This window comes from Myotis nattereri (assembly GCF_964212035.1).
Source record: "Myotis nattereri genome assembly, chromosome: 15".
Taxonomy (NCBI): domain Eukaryota; kingdom Metazoa; phylum Chordata; class Mammalia; order Chiroptera; family Vespertilionidae; genus Myotis; species Myotis nattereri.
In genome coordinates, this window is record NC_138090.1 from 13,885,073 (window position 1) to 13,903,435 (window position 18,363).

The following is an 18,363-nucleotide window of genomic DNA, read 5'->3' on the forward strand; positions in this document are numbered from 1 at the left end:
GTGATCAATGCTTCTCTCTCTCAAATCAATTAAAAAATACAAATATAGATAAATAAATAAATACATAAATAGTAACATACTTTAAAAAATAAATAAAAATTTAAAAAATTTAAATGGCAGCTTTTCCTCTCCTAGCACTCGCTACCCTCCAGTATTATTATCTGATATTTTATATATTCTCTTATCTGTTTATGGTCTGTCTCTCCCCCACTATTACTCCTCCAGTAATCCACTAGAATAAACTCTCCATTAGGGTAGATATTTTGTCTATTTTGTTTACTGCTGTACTCACAGAATGTGGCACAGCACCTATACATAGCAGGTGCTCAGTGAAACATGTTGAATGAATAAGAACAACACATAATCCGTAGTATATGACCCTAACACTTATTTTTTATTTTTCTGCATTACAGTCCTCATGTAGGACACATGTGTATATAACCTTTCACATTATGGAAATCATAGTGTAGATATAATTTTGAGTTCTGCTTTTATTTTTCTAACATCACATGTTATACGCATTTTCCCTTGCTAAGATTGAATTCATTTGTTCAGTTGCTCATTCACTCATTTAGTCAATGAATATTTAATGAGGCATTTCTATGTTCCAGACAGTACTTGGTCTATAGTGGTAAACGGGACACAGGACTTGCCCTCGAGGAACAGAGATTCTTTATAAATGCAATCTGTAATGGTTGCCTTATAGTCCATCAAATATCACACTATATTTATCCTCGCCCCTAGTTAAGATTTTTTATTACTTAAAATAATGTAATGAAATACTCCAAGTTTATAGCAATTACCCTTTACAAATTATTCTTTAAGGTAAATTCCCAAATGAACAGTTATTGAGTTAAAGGGTTAAACATGGTTTTGGTGTTTTTATACCATCTGCCATATTGATTTCAAAAAGGGCGGTACCCATTTTGCCCAGTTGCCAGCATGAATGTCCCTGCTTCATCACAGTCTCTCCAGCATTAGATATTACTTTCAGTTTTGGCTAATGCAGAGTATAACATGACCCTTCCTTTTATTTATAATTTATGTCTATTAAGAATGCACATTTTTTTGTTTTCTTCTTTTGTCACTGGTTAGTTCAGTAGGTCCTCAGGAGGCTCTTGGAGGGCCATTGCCCTACCTTGTAGATCATGCCCAATGTCTATAGTGCACATTGGAGGTTTATAGCATCTTAGAGTTGGAAGGGCCTGCATTCATCATCTAGTTTAGTGGAAATTCTGATAGATGGCTTTCTAGCCTTTGCTTGCATAGCCTGGCAGTGAGGACCTCGCCATCTCATGGAAGCTTGTCTTGTTTTTGGCCTGCTCTACAGGTCTTGAACTAGCTTCTGGTCGTCGTGGCTCCCATCTGGCCCCATTCCTGCCCTCTGAAGCAGCAGAGCCCACATACCAGATGTTACAGAACCTCCCTGCTTTTGCTGCTCATCTCTGCAAATAGATGGCTAGAATGGTCAACTCCAGGTAAGTCTGGCAGGCCTGGTGGCAAAGACACTGTCCCAGACACAAGTCTGCACTGGCCACATCAGCAGCCTCTTCAGCTGGGTTCATATGAAACTTAAAGTCAGCTGAAATTCTAAGACCTTTATGTGGACCTGCAGCCAAACCTACTTCCTCTCATCCCACATTTCTGTAGTTGATCGTTTAAAGCCTGAAAACAAGACTTTGCTTTTCTCCCTATTTTTTTTTCAATGTTGGTAGAAAGGCTGCCCTGACCCCACTCCTGCTGTCTAAGATGGGGACAATAAGAGTCGGTCTGACAACTTCACATGCTGGCGTGATAATCAAATGAGATGAAGTTGGACATTTGTCACTCATTTTGGTTGCCTGGCAGCTGAGCCTCCTTCCTGTGTTTGAGGGATTCCGTGTCTCATGAGGTGGAGCCATTCCTTTGCAGCGAGGCCTGGGCATCAGCCTGAGCCTCAGGCTCCTCCAGTCCAACAAACTCTCTCTCTCCCCGATGCCACTCCTCACCAATTTTGAATTGGAAGCCAGTGACAGCAAAAAAGGAGGGCCTGCTTTGCACCCCTTTTAGTGCTTTGATGGGTATCTTCTCAGTTTCCAGTGAGAGTTCAATGGACAGCATCCCTCAGAAGGTGTCTGTGGTATAGGTGGCAGGGATGGTATGCCAGACTCAGTGGTCACAACGATGTCTTCTAAGACTACTGCTGAGTTGGAGTTTGGGACATCGTTCTTGATTATGTGCTTCCAAACCTGATTTTCTACCTTCCTGGAGATATTGTGACCTACTCACTATCTTTTAATTTATGCTCTTTGCTGTGCACATCAGCCAAAGTTAGTTACTTTTGCTTACAACTAAAAATTCTAACCAATACATGCAGGCTATGAAAAGTAAATGGAAAAGTGCTAAACACCACACACATACAAGATATTATTGTTTGGAATTTTGATTTCTAAGTAGTGGATGTAAGGAGAGTAGGCGGAAATAAGCCTGATTTCTCTACCTGCTAGGAGTTCAGATGGGTCTGAGGCAGGGGTGGGCAAACTTTTTGACTCGAGGGCCACAATGGGTTCTTAAACTGGACCGGAGGGCTGGAACGAAAGCATGGATGGAGTGTTTGTGTGAACTAATATAAATTCAAAGTAAACATCATTACATGAAAGGGTACGGTCTTTTTTTTTTTTTTTTAGTTTTATTCATTTCAAACGGGCCGGATCTGGCCCCCGGGCCGTAGTTTGCCCATGGCTGGTCTAAGGCATGCCTGGAAAGCTGGCCGGCATGAGGGGGTGCCGGTAGGAACTTGAGTGCTGGACACTGGCTCCACAGTTAAAGACTGACCTCTGACCCTAAGGCATCTGATGTGGGGATAGCAGCTGCCAGAAGGCCTGCTGGGCACACATAAATGGATTGGCTGCTTGCCCCTCCTACCCTTGGGCCATTACCAATAGTCAGGGCCAGGAGGTGGGGCTGGGCTGTAAAGCAGTTCACCTGGGGCTGTGCAGCTGTTCCTGCGATGCCCTCACTGGGTGGAAGAGGAAACCTGTCTGGATAGGCCCCCCACACCTGGAACCACAAAAGGGATTATGAGTAGGTTGGGATTCTATCTTGAGCTGCCCTTGTCCCACTGAACTATGGCTTGGCTCTCCAGCCCGGCCTGTGCCTCTGGTGTCCTGTCCCACGCTGCCATCTGAGTCTACCAGCCCTGGGTATCCCAGAGTGGGGCTGAGACTGGCACTGCTGCCCTGGTCAGTAATGAGCCCTTGGGAGTTTTGTGACATTAAGCACAGCTTCTCTGGGGACATCCTATTTTAAACCCTGGGTTACCACCAGAGTAGCCCTTCTGGGTATGTGTATAGGGCAGTGATGGCGAACCTATGACACGCGTGTCAGAGGTGACACGTGAACTCATTTTTTTGGTTGATTTTTCTGTGTTAAATGGCATTTAAATATATAAAATAAATATAAAAAATATAAGTCTTTGTTTTACTATGGTTGCAAATATCAAAAAATTTCTATATGTGACATGGCACCAGAGTTAAGTTAGGGTTTTTCAAAATGCTGATACGCCGAGCTCAAATGGTTCGACATCACTGGTATAGGGTAATGGTGCTCCTGCCTTAGCGATTCTGTGATTCAAGTATACACTGAACACTGGTGCTGGCCTTATCCCAGTACCGTGGTGCACCTCCAGGGAGGACCAAGATCATGATGTGTCCAAATCATGGGATTTTACAAAAATCCAAAGCCAGGGATAATGTATCAGGCCTGGACCACAGTCATATCAGAAATGTGGTAGCATCGTTCAGAGGGTTCCTCATAGAACTGTAGGTTCTATCCCTGCCATAGCCACAGATTTTTGTGATGTTAAGATCTCAACTACCAATTTTAATGTTCTTGCCAAATACGACTGTATATAATATTGTTTTGATATCAAGTCAAAACAAATCCACTATAAAAACAGCATAGAAGATAAGTTCTTAAACTTTATCATCTGATGTAAATAGCTTTTCAGTGTCTAAGTTACTCTGGGTCAGGCACTTTAAGTACCCTGACACTGTACATGCTTTCTCTTATTTAACAATCACCACAATCCTATTTATAAGATACTATTTATAAAAGTACCATATATAAGGTACCATTATAATTCCCATTTTACAGGCAGGGGAACTGAGGCCCATAGTGGTTATGGGACTAGCCCAACGTCACATAACCAGTAAGTGGCAGAGCTGGGCTGGTCATCCACCCCCTAGAGCCTGAAAACTGCCTTTCCCTCAGCCCGTTCCATTGTGGGGCAGCTCTGGCTGTTGAAATGTTTTCCCTCACATGGAGCTAAAATCTGTGTCTCCCTAAATCAGTCCTATTCCTATTTCTGCTTATCCCATCGCCTACCATGACAGTTCCTGGTCTCCCAGTCTTCCAGCTCAGGTCTCTATTAATGATCGGGGGCACCTCAGCTTCTTCCTATGGGAACATCTGGACCATTTTGTATCAACTAAGTCCTTAGGATAATTGCTGCAAGAAGGTCGTGGTTAGGTAGCTCTCCAATTCTACAAGTACTGCCATCCATTCTGCCCACTTCTGGCAGGGTTATGTCAAGAAATAGTAGACCTGCCCTAACTGGTTTGGCTCAGTGGATAGAGCGTCAGCCTGTGGACTGAAGGGTCCCAGGTTCGATTCCAGTCAGGGGCATGTACCTTGGCTGCAGGCACATCCCCAGTAGAGGGTGTGCAGGAGGCAGCTGATTGATGTTTCTCTCTCATCCATGTTTCTACCTCTCTATCCCTCTCTCTACCTCTCTGTAAAAAAACCAATAAAATATATTTAAAAAAGAAAAGAAAAAGAAATAGTCGACCCAATCACTAGTTTTAGAAGGGCATTATTAGAAAGTTCTTCTCTAAGAAAAGTGGCAGGACGACAGTCAAAACAGCAGCAGCATGATTAATACTATGCTAAGGATTGGATTGCTGCATGGGAATCTTCTGTCTCCCTTGTATTCTGACTGGAATACAGGATTCATGCGGACAGGAATTTTTGCTAGTTTTGTTTGCTGCTGTATCCCCAATGCCTACGATGGTGGCTGGAATGGCAAATATGCAAATATTTATTGAATGAATTATGAGTACAGTTTCATGTCTGATGTCACCTACTCGGGTTTCTAAGGTGTTTTGGAGAATAATGTGATCTCCCAAGGCCATGGCTTTGAATTTTGTTTTCCATTACCTCACCAGCAGTTTCTTAGTTTTATTGTGATTTTGATTCATAAGAAGATAACCTTAACCATATGCCAAATACATTGGATAAATAACTCTACCTCAAAAGCAGTTTAATTTGATCTTGTAAACCCAAGTCTACACTGAAATTTGGTTCAGCTGGATAAAAGGGCTATTGGATTTCTAGTCTTTTATCCTATGAAACACATTCTGTGACCTTCTGCTTTGAATATTGAGCTTGAATTCAAAATGTAAAATCATCAGGAAACAGCTAAATGAGGGGAATGTTAGTTAGCATTTACATTTTTTTCATTGTCTATACACAAATAGTACATGCTCATTGTTGAAAATGAGAAAATACAGGTAAGCAAAATGAGGGAAATATAAACCACTTATATTCTCACCGTTCAGAGATGGTCACCGCTACCATTTTTCTGTTATATATCAAATACTGAAATTAGCTAATATGGTGATTGACTCATTTTTTCTTATGAGAAAATGAACATGGGAGATCTGGTTCTCCACCCAGGTCGCCCTGTGCTAAGAGGAGCCCACAGATCTGAGTCCAGTAGGGCCCAGACAGCAAAGGTAAATGGATGGGGTCATCTCTAGTTTGAATCTCAGAATCTGACTTTGGAAGGTGACCCCAGAAGTGGCAGGAGGTCACAATGGAGAGAGAGTAAGGAAAACAACTTTGACCTGGCTAAGCATCCCAGATTTGACACAGAGCAGATTTCCTAGAAATAGGAGTGTGTTTTCCTAAGAATTGGAGGTGAGATAATTTTGGAAGAGTCGGCCACAAGATGACTTGCAAGTCAGAAAGGCAGAATGTGCAAGCAAGGCTTGGAGATAGCCCTCGTGCTCATTGTGTAGTTGGCTGGTTTATCCTGGACCAGTGTTCTTCCACCCTGATTTGCTAGGAGGGGACCATGTCACTTCTGGTTCATGACTCACTGTAGGAAAAGGTGGAGATCTGTGTGAATTGGACCTGAGGTCATGTCCTTGGGCATCTTAGCATCTTCCAGTTGGGGTGCAGGATTCCTGGGAAGTCAGTCATGAGCAAAAGACTCATATTTTTCTTTGAAGGTAATGTAAATTTTGTATTCTTCTCCATAAGATTTGTCTTTAAATAATAAAATAACATTAAAATAATATTTTTAAAAATCTTTAAGTGAAGTCAGTGTTCCAGGGTGCCAAGCATATAGGCACATTTTGTAACATTGGTTGAAGGAAAGAATATTGTTTACCCCAATCTACAGGATGCTCTTGCTCAGGCCATGACAAGTCTGAAAAGGAATGATGGGATCACTGGTCTGGGAGGTAAATTAATAGTCTCTGGGTACCACCTATATGCAAGATAAGATGCCAGATGTTTTACCTGCATAGCCTCAGTTTAAACACCATAACCCTACAAAGATCCATATTTCATAGGCAAGTCATTGGAGAATCAGATAGATTAGGTAATTTTTCAAGGTCTGAATGAAAATCCTGGTCTCCTTGGGCTCCTGTTCTCTCCATATTCCTTGCGGCCCCCTGAGGCCAGTTTACCCATCAATTTCTTGGAGGTAGCATGGAGAAAGCAGCTCACTGCTGTGTTCTCGGGCATGAAAGAAACTCCCATGTTCTGTCTTCCTGTACTGAAGACTGACATTGCAGGGATCATAGGGCTTGACTGTGGGCAGAGGAAGGCAGCACCTCTGGGGGCCTGGAGCACATCCCTTGTTCCTGAGTGGGCCAAGTAGGGGCACACGGGGATGCTCCAGGAGGAAACGAGCCCACGTGCCAAGTTATTTCAGGATAGCATTCATTCAGAATCGTCGTTGGCATTTTTAGCTTGTTTAATCTTTTGAACTTTGTTCCTAGCCTGTTATGACTTAAGTTCAAGTTGTTGTTTTTCAGGTTTACTGGCTCCTCTCAGCTGTGAGTTGAGTGTCCCTGCTTGAGGGATCCAACATGGCTTTGTGGAGCTCTCCAAAAGCACAAATTATAAGGCTCCAGATTATTCACAGATGTCTGGGGGTGGCTGTTAACATGATTATTCAGTGACGGCATTGCAGTCCCTGAAGCAGATGTGGCCATTCCAAGGGGAGCACACGATGCTGTTCTCCTCCCTCTTAGGTTAGCCTCACAGCACCCTCAACTCTTGCCTCCAAAACTCCTTCCCTAGGGCACAGGGCCAGCAGGTGTGTGAGAGGTACATAGGGGATTGAGCCTGAAGGCAATTATAAGTGGTTGCAAAAAGTAAGTACAGTGTGAACCCACTGTATGCAGCTTAGAGAAGGAGAGGGAGGATGCTCCTGGGTGTTAACTAGCAGTGGTGTCTCCAGGAAGGAGTACACACATCCCTCCATTCTCCTTTTACCTGTCTGCATTTTTAATTTTTCTGTCATGAACATGCATTGTTTTTCCAATAAGAAAAAAGAGAATTATAAACAAATCCTCTCACTGGCTATTTAGGTAATTCTGACTTCTTATGAGTATAAACAGTGCAGAACAGGAATAATTGGCGGAAAAATGAGTTCAAAATGATAAAGCACAGAAAAGTAGACCTCATCTCTAAATTCTGAAAAGCTAACAAAGTTCCTTCCAGATGATTAAGAGGGCTATAATACTACAGCAATACTGGGCAGCATGGTTCCTATTCAAAAAGCAACAACTAGGCTTAATCGTTTTCAACCTAGTCATTTTTTCAATAATAGTTCATCAGGTTGATCAAAGTACCACATTTAGAAACTTAAAAAGTTTTCTTTTTATGTACCTTTGGCACCAGTCACCTGCACGGGGCTGGGAAGTAAAGATGAGAATTCATCCCATTGTTACCTCTGAGTTTGTGTGGTGAAAATGAGGCTGAGAGATATAGCTGATAAGGTCGTGTGCTCACATAAAGCACTTGACCCTAGTCAGTGACCCAGAAGCAAGTTTGGGTGCAGGTTGCTACTTCAGTGTTGAAAACATCAACTACAGTCATTCAAATGGCTTTTTTATTTAATACATTTTAAGTTACAACAGAATATTATCCCTCATAAAAAAGGAAAGTGGAAAAGACTCTTTTTAAAATATATATATATTTCTTTATTGATTTCAGAGAGGAAGGAAGAGGGAGAGAGAGATAGAAACATCAATGATGAGAATCATTGATCGGCGGCCTCCTGCACGCCCCCTACTGGGGATCGAGCCCTCAACCCGGGCATGTGCCCTTGGCCAGAATCGAACCTGGACCCTTCAGTCTGCAGGCCGATGCTCTATCCACTGAGCCAAACTGGCTAGGGCTGGAAAAGACTCTTTTGTCTGCTAACCCCAGCTGTTCCCAGAGCTGCTGTTGGCTAACCAACAGTCTGGTAGCCTCAAGCCCCATATCCAGCTGTACCTTCTCTGTCTACCCTAGCCTGGAATAATCCAGCCTTCCACCTTCTCTGCGGGACTTCAGAGCTGTCAAGCTTTACTGTGACAAAAAGAAAATTAGTACCACCATGGAGATGTGGTTTCCAATTCAGCCAGCAGTTTGCCAGTCCTTTTATCCACACCTGGCCAGACACTACGCTCATTCCCCATCCTAGCTGTTCCCTGATTATCCAACTCTTCTCAAATTGTCCACCTACCGCTGTCTATATCCAACTTCTGCAGCCCTGGGAGAGTGAAGCATATCAGGTTTCAGCTCCTCTCTTCCTTGCTTCTAAGAAGATCTACATGGCATTGCCAAGACTAGCCTCCCTCTTAGGATCTCCCTCCCACCCTCCCTTGCCTCTTCCAGAATCCAGTTCAATAAATTACCCTCTTTCTTTGATTCTCTCATCCTTCCCTTGTGCCTGGTTCCTTTTCTTCGCCCTGTAAGTACATTTCTTTCCCATTTTAGAAAAGCTTACCTTTACTTTCTCTTCCTGGGCAGCTCCCACCCTGCCCTTTATAAGCAAACTTCTTGAAGTTAGACCATACTTTGTGTCTTCATTTCCTCAGCTTCTTTTACTTCCCACAAAAATCTAGATTCTACCCCTATCATTATACAAAGACTGCCCTTGCTAAGGCCACCAATGAATTTTTGATTGTCAGATTATTAAATGAATCTTTCACCTGAACGGACCTATCTGTGTGATATATATTCAGTTTCTATAACTCCTTAAAACCCTTGTAATTCCGTTGGCATTTCTTCATGCTTTTCAGTTGCTTCCTCTCACCTCTCTCTCTGACCAATTCTTAAATACTGGTGTGCCCCAAATTTTGTCCTTGAACCTGCCTTGGTTTCCTTCCATGATCATTTTAGTGAGAAGGGGTTGGGTCTGTGCCCAGTAGTTGCCCAGCAGAGAACTGTAGAAGTGGAAACCATTGGGTCTCTTTGATCTCCAACACAGCACATAGCGCTGACCCAGAGGAGTACGTTTCTAATAATGGAAATTTGGGCATTAGACCTTTGGTGGATTGGAAGCAGGTGAGTCTCGTATGTGACTCACATTCACCCAGGAGGCCATCCCTTTCCTTGCTCCAGGACTCAGCCAGCTTGGAAGCACATAGAGCTGTGCCTCATGAAGGCTGTGTGCCCACAGGGCTGCTCCGTGTCACATTCTAGAGTCTTTCATGTTGACACGCGTAGCTCTAATTCATTTGTCTTCATCTGTAATAATAAAAGCACAATATGCAAGTTGACCAAATGGTCGAACAGCGGAACGACTGTCCGGACAACCTTCTGGACGAAGCCAGGGCTGCGAGGGCCAAGCCCCTTGCACGAACTTCATACATCAGGCCTCTAGTTGCCTATAATATTCCACTACATGAATATACTACCATATCCATTCTCCTGATCAACATTAAGATTGTTCCCAGTTTTTTATATTTCCCACAATATTACTATAACAATCTCATACTTGTGAGCATGTGCAGAAGAGGGTGTATGCATCTTAAACTTTACTAGTGAATGCCGCATGGCTTCCCAAAGGTTGTACCAATGTGTACTCGACAGGTGGGGAAACTGAGGCACAGAGCAGGACAGTCACTTGGCCAAGGCCACAGAGTGGAGAAGCTGCAGAAGCTGTTGGCTCAAACCACTTTGTCCTCAAGAATAGCAATGAGTCTAGTGCCGAGCCCTGTGCCCTGGGGGAGGAAGCTGAATGTCTCTGAGGGCATGCACGCCTCTGGTCTGGTTCTCCTTTCTTTGTTCTCTTTTCAGCTGTCCTTGGTCACTCGGGGCCACATGGAGAGAATTGCCTGCTTTCAGAGGCAGGCCCATGAGTGCTGTGCTGGCTGAGCCATCCACGAGCCACAGAGGTTCAGAGGAAATTCCATTTCTCTAACAGTGGAAAATGAATGGCCCAGACAAGTCTTTATCCAGAGCTCAGCCCAGCCAGAGTGAGCCATGTCAGAGGGCGAAGCTCCCCTATGCAGCCTGACACAGGGCAGGGAGTGTTTTGCAGATCAAGAATCTGAGGCCAGGAGATCCCACAGCAAAAATTGTGGCAGAACCTGGCTCAGTGCTGGGCTTCTCGCTGGCCAGCATGGACCAGGTAGTTGCAGGTGGTTGTAGTGTCGGACTGGTGGGTGTTGGCATCTCAGCATCATTCTTATTTATTAGGAGCCTTGGAGCCACATCCTTCTTGGAACATGATTATATGTTTCTGAAACTGAATTCACTCTTTGATATTTGAGATCCTGGGATTTTGAATTGTCATATGTCTCATGTCTCATCCCAACTCTGCTCCAGATTTTGGATGATGAACTGATGGGAGCAGTTAACCTGAAATTCCTCAGGACAAGATTTACTAACTGTCTGTAGGCTGCAGGAGCTAAAAAAAAAAAAAACCAAAAACCTTTCTAAAGTGCCATACCCACAGAGTGCCATGCCCTGGGGAGAATCTAGCTTGGGCGGCAAGGTGAGTGAGCTAGCATTCTCTTCAGAGCACCCAGCAGGCTGCCTCCCTCCCCTCAGAGAGGAGCCATCTTGGTCACTGTGGCTTTCTCTTTGGTTGGCCAGTCCCATCTGTCTGGCTTGCTGTGCCCTGACCTGTCAGAGGCCAGCAATATCTCTGAGATGCTGCTGGACAAGAACAAGGGAGTCTAGGTGAGAAAGATGCCCAGTTTGACAATTGTCCTCAGCCACTTACTGAGTTCCCTGCTGTCTCTGAGATTCCTGGCCCCAGGCCTTGCTTAGCAGCTCTCAACACCTCTTAGCTCAGCTCTGGGATCTCCAGGAGACTTCCCAGCTTTAGCCCCTTTAAATCTTGAACTAAACCTGCCTCCACCTCATGCCTGCCCATCCTTGGTCCCCTCCCCATCCAGCTCCTCAGTGGTCCCTGGTTGCTTTCCAAAATTCCCGGCACTTAGCCACATCCCTGTTCTGTCTGAACCATCCTCCATCAAGTGGGGTCAGGGAAAGCCCTGTGGGATCCAGCCAGCTAACCTGATACTTGGGCAGGTGAGTATGGAGAGGGGACAGAGTTGAGTCATGTAGGAGCCAGAATAACCAGAGGACAGGGAGGGCAGCTGGACATGCAGCCACCCAGGAGTCGGGCCAAGGAAGTCCAACTCTGATATGAAGACACAGATGACACAGCCAAGGAGGCCACTGCCTGGGAAAGGTGGCTTGGAGGGAAGTGGCAAGTGAAAAGCAGAGACTGGAGGCAGCGACAGCAACGGAGGGTCTCTTGCTCTCATGCCTCTCAACTGGGGACGTGTGGGAGATGCAGCCATGGGTCTACAGTCCTGACTTGAGGATGCCCCTTATGCTGTGACACTGTTGCCCATCCTTTATTGTCACCTTTATGCCAAGTTGGGCTGCTCCTCCCTGTCCCTCCCTCAGGCCCACCTTCTGAACCTCTCTGCTCACTTGCTCACTACTCCCTATTTCCCCACAAGCCCAGCCTTTTCCCAAGCCCACACTGCTTGACCTCTAGACCCAGGCTGGTGCAGGAGTTGCCCTGCTCAGACCAACAGCATTGCCTCAAGCTTCCAGGAGAGACCCTGCTGTATGTAGCCTCTGACTCCCTTCAGACCCTCGTGGCGCTCCGTTAGGCATCACCATTCACTGAACCCAGCTAAGACACACACACACACACACACACACACACAACCCTGTTGACCTACCTACCTACCTGTTTGTTTTTGGCTGAGATGTCAGCTGCTTTCTGGGGTTCTGTCTGGGATGCTTTTGGCACCCAACCTGGCCAGCCCTGTTCTTGCTTCATGACCTCTCAGGGCTAACGTCACAGTGCTGAGGCTATGAAAAATGTGCAGGCTGGGCCTAGTCCATCTTGTTTACCACTGAATACTCAGTGCCAGCACATAGTAGATACCCAATAAATATTTGAACATGGGCTTGAGTTTCTGATAGGGAGGTGTTGGTATTAGGGTCAGGGCCCTGATGCCCCTACCCCATGCTGCTTAGATGTACGTCTGTGAGTGGCAGGTTAAACACACACGTTAAACACCAGGTGTGTCTGAGCACTGAGATGTGTCTTAGATCTCAGAACCCTGTGTCCTTCTCCATCGGACTCTGCTATTGGCTGTAGTACCCAGCTTGTTCATGCCCTCATTTTCCCCTATGCTAGTGGGGATGGGAACTCTCCTGGAAAGACCACGTTCAGTTAAAACACAAGTGCTTTGGGGAAACGTGTGCTGTGCCAATGTGAGCCTTGTGTAGGTACTTGGTCAAGAGAGAGGTCACTCGGTTTTGTTGGGGTGGCCATTCTGGGCACATGATTTCAATTTGAATTCATCAGGAGGATTTGCTAGGTTAGCTGGCTACATAGTGAGTTGTGATCGGTGTCTCCTGAGTGAGAGATCTAGAAAGCAGGCCTTCCCCACCATATGAGGGGCCAAGCTCAGTCAGGAGTGTCTGGGAGTATGGGGAGGGGGGGTGCTCCCATGTTCTGAGCCTATAGAGACATGGGGTCAAGAGGAGAACATAGATGCTGGCCAGAGCCAGACAGCAGAACTAGGTCTGTGGTGTCCACAGAGGTCAGCAGGGCATTTGTAATGGCCTAGAGAGGAAGCTCAGACTCTTTGCGACACACACACCCTCGCCCACTCACTGCAGCCTGGCCTTTCTTAAAGTCAAGGTGAACTTCCTGAGGAAATGAAGCCATAGAAGAACCCAAAGAAGAGGACAGCTCTCATTAGAACAGTCACCCTGCTTCTCAGGCATCCCCGAAAATCTATCTTAGCAGTTCTCTGAAAACCACACTATTTTGTGGATGCCCATGAGAGAATGGGTGATTTAAAGGAATGCTGAGGACACTTGTCCATCCGGTGACTAATTCCTTTGTCATTGTGGTGTTGTGATACAATAAGAAACTGGTCTTTGTCCCCAGTTCCGGGCACAGAGCTTCTAATACTCTTGTATTTTCCTGAGTGATAAAGGTGAGAGGAGCATTTTTGGTTACTCATATAAGCCCCTTGCTACCATACCTGAGTTTATGCTGATGAGATGACTTTTGGAGGATAGAGGAACCATTCCTGTGTGCGTAGGTGGTTGGAACTTTCACTCCCTCCCACCCCACCTGCAGGGAGGGGAGAGGGGCTGGACAATGAGTTTACCACCAATGGTGATGATTTGATCAATATAAAGGAACTTCCATAAAACCCTAAGTGAAAGGTTTAGAGAACTTGCAGTTGGTGAGCACAGGGAGGTGCTGGGAGGGTGGTGCATGGCATCTTTGTGCCCCTTCCCCATACCTTGCTATATGTGTCTCTTCCATGTGGCTGTTCCTGACTTGTAGCCTTTATAATTAACTGGTAATAGTAAGTAAATTGTTTCCCTGAGTTCAGTGAGGCATATAGAAAAGTATGGAACCTGAAGAGAGAGGTCTTGGGAACCTCAGTTTGCAGCCAAGTCAGACAGAAGTGTGGGTAGCGTGGGGGGCCCACTGCTTGGGATTGGTGTCTGAAGGGAGGCAATCTTGTGGGACCGAGCCCTTAACCTCTGAGGTCTGGGCTAACTCCAGGTAGTGAGTGTCAGAATTGTTTAATGTGAGGGAAAAACCCCATACATTTGGTGTCAGAAGTGTTGTGAGGAGAGGAAACAATTTTTGCTTTAGTCCTATAAATAGTAACCCCAATACATATGTTCACTTTGTGGTTGAATTTTTGAATGAAGCAGGAAAATCCACAGCGGTTGAGGGCGGATCGGAGATGTTGGCAGGACTGACAAACGGGTGGAGAATTGCATTCTTAGCCAAGTCTGTACTTTGGTTTATACAAATGCATGGGAGCCATCACTACTGAAGGCCCTTGTGGTGCTTGAGTGCAGTAAAAATTAACTCTTTCATATAGAGTTGAGTGTTTGGCCCTCAGAAAGTCCAAGCCTGCTGACATGAAGGATTGCTGGCTTGGCTTCTAGAAGAAAGAAAACTATGGATTTGGTTTAGCAATTTTCACCAGCCTCTGGGTGCCTCAGCCAGAATGACAGTTTGACCACAGGACCATAGAGACTTCAATCAGGTCAGTGTAGTCAAGACTGGAATCTGGGTTCAGCCAATTGCTGGATGAGCACCTTGCACATGGCATTGGCTTCCGGACTCCGGAATTTCACGACTCACTGTAGGTTATGTAATGACGGTCTTGTCTGACAGCTCCGACCTGAAGGGTAAGCCCTGGTGGTTCAGGAGACAAGCGTGGCTCAGCATCTTACCTCCGCCTTAGCCAGTTCCACAGCAATGTTGGGAGTAATCCTGGGGTAAGTGGCTGCACATTCCACAATCACGACAGGAATGACAGTGGTCCACGTGCTCCACGGTTGGGTGGACTCCAGGATCTGGGTGTGATCACCAGTGGGCCCTGTGATAGACCAGCTCAACTTAAAAAATGGGCAAAGGGTGTGAAGAGACACTTCTCCAAAGAAAATATAGGGATGGCAAGGAAACACATGAAAAGATTTAAGTTGAGTTGTTTATATTAATATTATATACATAATATATAAATATTTGCAAATTATATATCCAACAAGAAGGCTTGTATTTCAAGTATACAGGGTGTCCCCCAAAAATGTATACACACTTGAACAGCTGATAGCTCAATTTTGAAAATGTAAGGTATTTCAATAAATACTGCCTTGATAATTATTCAAAGGGTGTATACACATTTTGGGGGGGACACTCTATATAATAAAATTTACTATATTCCCTCTTAGAACTTAGTGACAACAATGTCTGTGGTGAAATGGCACAAGGTAACAACTATGTTGAAATATCAAGGAGGAGACTAAAAGTTATATTTGCTTGTTAAAAACAATATATGCATATATATAGTTATGTACAACTTAACAATAGGGATACTTTCTGAGAAATGAGTCATTAGACAGTTTTGTCGTGTGGACATCATAGAGTGTATTTATACAGACCTGGATGATGCAGCCTACGATACACCTAGGCTACATGGTATAGCCTATTGCTCCTCGGCTACAAGCCAATGTAGCATGTTACTGTATAAAACAACATGAGATTAAATCAATTACCAGAGAAAATGATGTGATCGTGAGAGGCAGTAATCAGGAGGTATATGAGGCTGCTGCTGACATAACACACATACTGTTTTACCGCAAACTTTTTTTTATCAGTAGAAAGAGTACACTCTAAAATAATGCTAAAAATTACAGTATAGGCCCTGCTGGGTGGCTCAGTTGGTTGGAACATTGTCCCATACACCAAAAAGTTGTGTTTGATTTCTGGTCGGGGCAGAAATAAATAGGAGGCAACTGATCAATGTTTCTCTCTCCTTTCCTTTCTCTCTAAAATCAATGAAAACATATCTTCGGGTGAGGACTAAAAAAAAAAAAGGATATTATAGTATAGTACCAGTAAATAGAGGGTGGGCCAATCTGGGTTAGTATTGTTTTCTCCCCACCACACCTCCATCTCCACCTCTTCATGAAGCCACCATCCTGTTCCAATAACTGATGTCTCTTAAGCTATTCAACCTCTGAGCCCCTGCTGCATACGTAAGCACTTGGTGAGGACAGAGGATTCCCCCCTCAGAATGCCCTGGAGCACCATCTGGCATTAATCATGGAGACAAGACCAGACAGCATACCTTTGAGGCCATTTCACTCTTTTAAATGTATATATATATATGTGTGTGTGTGTGTGTGTGTGTGTGTGTGTGTGTGTGTGTGTGTATATATATATATATTGATTTCAGAGAGAGGAAGGGAGAGGGAGAGGGAGAGAGAGATAGAAACATCAATGATGAGGATCATTGATAGGCTGCCTCCTGCACGCCCTGTACTGGGGATCAAGCCCCCCCAGGCATGTGTCCTGACCAGGAATCAAACCATGACCTTCTGGTTCATGAGTTGACACTCAACCACTGAGCCACACTAGCTGGGCAAGGCCATTTGAATCTTGATGGCTATTTAGTTCTAGTGACAATTTGTCTTCCCAGCATCTGTCTCCTGCAGTGACAGTCAAAGGACCTAGAATTCCTCACTGGGAGAGCTAACCAGACTCTTAGAATTCTAAAAACCAACTGGAATCTCAATTAGCCTGGCATTCTATTGGCACTTGCAGAAACCCATGTGTGTGGCAGGTAGGGAGAGCTCCCTTCCTGAGGGAGGGCAGGGGTTGTTGTCTTCATATCAGGAGTGAGCAAACTGAAGTTTCATAAAATTCAGTGACTTGCCCAAATCACCCAACTGGCTCATCACAGAATGTCTTCACCCCTGGGTCCAGAAAGGACCCAGGCTCAGACCTCCTGCTCCCAGGCCAGTGGCTCCCACTCTGTCAATGCTACCAGTTGCATGTGAATTTTTCTGTCAATGAAAAATTCAAACTGCTGCCGCGTATTCTTTTATGGTCTCAAAGAAAAGCAACTTCAATGGATGAACGGATTCAAAGGGTATATTTAAGGTCTTGGGTGCAAGTCAAAGAGCTAGATTTTGGGAAAGGTTGGTTTTGCCTTTTTCAAATAGATCTCTAGGCTTTATTTTTTCTTCTGTCTTTTGTTAGGTCCAGAAAAGGAGTGTGTGACCCAATAGGATTCAGGGGTCAGCTCACAGCACTGAGTCTGTGGAGGAAAGAAGGTAGAGGAGGTCTGATGTACAAAGCAGGCCCTCCAAGATGCCTCACTGTCCCCATCAAGGCCCAGGTTCCTCAGCCTGGTGTTCCCAGCCTGGCCCATTTCCAACTGCGGCCTCTTTCCCCAGCCCTTTCATCACCCCTCTGTCCACCCAGCCAGGCTGCCGCCTCCGGGACACCCACGCCCTTTACCTGATGTGCACCCTTCCCCCTTTCTCAGCTTTGCATGCATAAGTGCCCCAGTACTCAGTCCCCCGAGAAGCAGCGTGGGTCCCAGTTTCTCTCAGCTAGATGGGCCTGCTCCTGCCCTGGCATCTTCAGGCCAGGCTGTCCTCATGTGTACTAAGCCTGTCTCTGAGGCTCAGTCTTGCAAAACCTCTTCCTCCATGGCCTGTAATTAGGCCGCATCCCGTTCCCCTGTGCATAGCTTTCCCATGTGTCTTATCTCCACACCTAGACTGTAAGCTCCTCCTGGGCATGGACAGGTCTGATCCTTCCTCATGCCATCAAATCTCAGCACCTGGCATCGTCCATGCTGTACCAATCTATATGGATCGCTTCGAGTTGTTTAGCCTGCGTCTGAGTCTTGGCAGGAAGACGGGAGGTTCGCCAGCTGCAGTTTAGTTTTCCTGTGAATTCTGGAAAGGAAATGGGCAATAGTGGCACAGAGATACATACTGCACTCCCAGCTGGAGGCTGGAGGTTCATAGAAGCTGGTGTTCATCTCTGAAGGCGAGAGAAATGTGGTCCACTGAGGAGTAACCCTGCCCACAGAAATTTCTCCGTTGCTTCACACACAGGGAGGGCATGGGGCTGGGACAATCATACAGCAGGCACACAAATGCTCCACGTGCCAAACAAACACATGTGTTCACCTCCTGGAGAAGGTGCCCTGTCCTCCAAGCTGGACTGCCTGGGAAAGGATCTGCTGTGTATAACTTCTGCCCATTTGCTTGAACTGGATTTAAAGAATTCAGAAAGCATGGACATCATGTACCAGAGAGGGTATGTCCAGGGCCTGAAGGATGAACCAGGCATAGTCTTGGCTCTCAGTGAACTTTCTGCCTAACAGGGCGGGTGACGCATGAGCATATTGATCATGATGCAAGTCCCTGACAATCGCTAAAGTCAGAATCTCTTTAAGATGAGACTTCCAGAATGGGGGGGAGGGGACATCGAAGAAG

The 18,363-nt window shown here is 45.4% G+C and overlaps 1 protein-coding gene across 1 annotated transcript in view; it reads left to right on the forward strand.

The window, feature by feature from the left end:
- ZFP90 (ZFP90 zinc finger protein) overlaps positions 1–18,363 on the forward strand; it is an 85,889-nt gene that overhangs the window by 9,110 nt on the left and 58,416 nt on the right. The window contains exon 2 of the mRNA XM_081108684.1: positions 1,331–1,478. The gene's annotated coding sequence lies outside the window, so the exon portion shown is untranslated. The remainder of the gene's footprint in view (positions 1–1,330; positions 1,479–18,363) is intronic.